Raw genomic sequence first — 2,301 nt, 5'->3', positions numbered from 1 at the left:
TTTTAAAACTTCATCTTTTAAAGTTTATTTTGTTTTTATTAGGGAGTCAAACTTGTTAGTATTTAGGGCTTACTCCTGGCTCTGTGCTCAGAAATCACTCATGAAGGAACTTAGGGGACGTGATACAGTGTTAGGGATCAAACCTCGGTTGCCTGCATGTGCCTTACCCTCTGTACTATCTCTAAGGCCCCAAAAGATTCTTCTTCTGAAGTGAATAAAAATATAATCAACTGTTCAATTATGAGTAAAGGACACAGTATCCACCCTTATCTGAAAAATAGACTGGATTCCTCACTTAATTTTTCTGTGTATTTTTTTTGTTTTGCTTTGTTTTGTTTTGAGGTCACATCCAGCTGTACTCAGGACTTAATTCCAGCAGTCAGAGATCTCTCCTGCTAGGGCTTTGAGGACCATATGGGAGAACAGGGAATCTAACCCAGGTTTGCCATGTGCACCCTATCCACTGTGCTGTATGTCCAGCCCTCTCATTTTGTTTTCTGATATACATGTACATTTTTATCATATGTTCTTTGATATCTTACTAGTCAGTTCTGTGTGTGTATGTATGTGTGTGTCTGTATGTGTGTGTCTGTGTGTGGTGGGGGTTCAGGCCTTGGTCAGGCCAGACCTATGATGTCGTTGTGTGTGGATCTAGGTTGGGAACCATCAGCATAGACAGTTGTGTTTCCTGGGAGATCAGTCTTCCTTTCTTATGAACCTGCCAAACATGATGGCCACGTAGTACTGTATTGCAAACCATAACACACAAAGGGGGGTGGGGAGAGAGAGAGAGAGAGAGAGAGAGAGAGAGAGAGAGAGAGAGAGAGGTGGAGAGAGAGATAGAGAGAAGGAATATGCCTGCCACAGAGGCAGGGGGTTAGAAGAGGTGGGGGTGGCAGGAGGGATAGTGTGAACATTGATAGTGGAGAATGGGCACAGGTAGAGGGATGGGTATTCATCACTGTATGACTGTGATACAGTGATAATCACGGAAGTTTGTAAGTCTGTAACTGTATCTCACGGTGATTCATTAATTTTTTTAAATTAAAAAAAAGAAGCTGCAGAAAGAACTATACGCAGTGAACTTTGGGGGCAGTAAGTAGTCCTACAGTAGTAAGTAAGGGACAAGCTTGTGAAACAGGGATGTTATCTATAGAATACAAAGGCTGAAGGACCTGCTCATACTAGGACCCACTCAAAAGGTTTGATTTCTCGTGTTAGTGTGAACATGTAACGGGACCACAGATATGGAATGTCAAAGTGTTATTTTTCAATCTCAAAAGTCTAGTCCTCCAATATCCAGTTTTGGCCTGTAAGACTTTTATTTTTCTTTTGTTCTTTCTTAGATTGGAAACTTCTTCCAAAAAGGGCTTCTGCCGTGAGTGACACACATGACAGCATGCTTGCTCTGGTGCAGAATTGACAACAAGAGATTTCAGAAGCATAAATTATTTTGACAGTAGAGCAGCTGGTGATCATTGGTCCTGGAACTCCAAGGGAGGGGAAAAAAAAAAACCTTCTTGCCCGAGGCGTCCGTTTGGTTTATCTTTCCCTGTGATGGTATATTTTATAACAACTTGATTCGCATCAATGGATACCCAGATATTTGTTCAGACATAAATATGGGCGCATTGAGAGGATATTGATGTTAGGAGTGACACTTTGCTGTGACCAGGAATTACTCCTGTGCTCAGGAATCCAGGCGGTGCTCTGGGGGACTCTATGCAGTGCCAGGATCTAACTGGGGTTGGCTGCTTGCAAGACAAGCACCTAAAGGGTGATGTTTATTTTTAGGTGAGATTCATATTTCAGTTGGTTAGCTGAGTAAAGCAAATAGGCCCTCGCTAATGTGGGCAGGCTTCATCTAATAAGTCAACCAAAAAGTGAAACCTTTTTTATTTGGAGGAAGTCATACCCAGAGCCATACCCAGAGAAGTTAAGGACTGACTCCTGGCTCTGTGATCAGAGATCAGTCCTGGAAAGGCTCAGAGGACCATAAGTGGTGCGAAGGATCAAACCCAGGTCAGCTTCATGAAAGGCAACTCTGGTCCTTCGGTTGACCTTTTATCAGATTGAAAGTTCTCCAGTCTGAATGGTTGGTTCTGCTGGGACTTGCCCTTAACCTGCCTTTCTTTTTCTTCTTCCTTTTTTTTTTTGACTTTTTGGGTCACACCTGGTGATGCACAGGGGTTACTCCTGGCTCTGCACTCAGGAATTACTCCTGGCGGTGCTCAGGGGACCCTATGGTATGCTGGGAATTGAATCAGGGTCGGCTGTGTGCAAGGCAAACAGCCTCCCAAC

The 2,301-nt window shown here is 43.4% G+C and overlaps 1 non-coding gene across 1 annotated transcript; it reads left to right on the top strand.

Moving 5' to 3' along the window:
* The first annotated feature begins 1,362 nt into the window (after positions 1 to 1,362).
* On the top strand, positions 1,363 to 1,495 carry LOC130019529 (U11 spliceosomal RNA). The gene has a single exon (XR_008791847.1). It is a non-coding gene; the product is annotated as a U11 spliceosomal RNA (small nuclear RNA).
* Positions 1,496 to 2,301: the final 806 nt, after the last annotated feature.

Source organism: Sorex fumeus, unplaced genomic scaffold (assembly GCF_029834395.1).
Source record: "Sorex fumeus unplaced genomic scaffold, SorFum_2.1 ptg000008l, whole genome shotgun sequence".
In the NCBI taxonomy this organism is placed as follows: domain Eukaryota; kingdom Metazoa; phylum Chordata; class Mammalia; order Eulipotyphla; family Soricidae; genus Sorex; species Sorex fumeus.
The sequence above is the reverse complement of the archived record's forward strand: the minus strand, read 5'-3'. Positions and strand labels throughout refer to the sequence as shown.